Below are 1101 nucleotides of genomic sequence, written 5' to 3' on the forward strand. Positions count from 1 at the left end.
TTTCCCCATTTTAATTGATACCCATTCTCTCTAGCCAAATCTGGCTTCAGTATGTTGAGCATTGACTTTGTACTGGGGGTCTCCACTGACATCAATGAGAGAAGGATTGCATGGTCACTAAACTAGAGAATAGTGTATCCACTTGTACAATATTTTCTCTGAGAGATTTGGATACTAGCACAAAATCAATTGTTACAGATGAAGGTCTTTGTGAGGTCTCCTGTGAGTGTATCTGCCCTATTACTTATTTCCAAATTTCTCATAAATAGAAGCCTATTTAAACTATTACCATATTCATGATGCATGAAATGATGGATTAGATCACCTGCTGCATCAACTAAACCATAGACTGTCTTCATTGTAAATTTGGACGGCTGAACATTAAAATCTCCTAACCACATAATGTTAAAAGCTTTTTCTTGAATGGCTCTACTAATTTTGTTAATCTCATTATCCGGTAAAGCCACCACCATGTGCATGTTCCCACCAGAACTATTATTATAAAAATGTATTAAAAGCCAATCCTGGCCCTTGTCCCTCTCACATAACAAGAAATGAAAATGAGAACACTGGCTCTCAAACTTCTTAATTCTTATTGGCAGCTTTACCTGATTGAGATGGGACTGCTTTCGTTTGCAATTAATGGTAACCATCTACGAATATATGGTCTGTAGCCCAAATCTCCTGTTGGCATAATAAGTCCTGATTCTGCCAAACGGCCAGCAAATGTGCATTTCCCACCTTTGTGAAATGCACAATGCCAGCCACGTTCCAAGATGCTATCTTTAATCTCACTTTATATTCCCCTAAGGGCCACTATGGAGGATTTTCACCTTGTGTAGTAATTACCGTAGTTACCTCCACCACATTTTGGTGTAAGTGGGCCGTGGGTAGTCAGGCACAAGTCTCTAGATCTGTAAAGGGTCAAATCTGTCATCTACTCTCACCCCAAACCCATCTAGATTGCCTGAATTTACGTTTGCAGTGAGGGGTTGTCTGGTACTGCCTGCGTGGTTCCTTCTGGGTTCTCTACTAAAAAATTAGGTGGGACTATAAAAACGCTTCAGTGATCTGGGTCCTAAGTAGCACAAAATTATAAAG

The sequence above is a fragment of the Lissotriton helveticus genome, chromosome 5_1, assembly GCF_964261635.1.
Source record: "Lissotriton helveticus chromosome 5_1, aLisHel1.1, whole genome shotgun sequence".
Classification (NCBI taxonomy): Eukaryota; Metazoa; Chordata; class Amphibia; order Caudata; family Salamandridae; genus Lissotriton; species Lissotriton helveticus.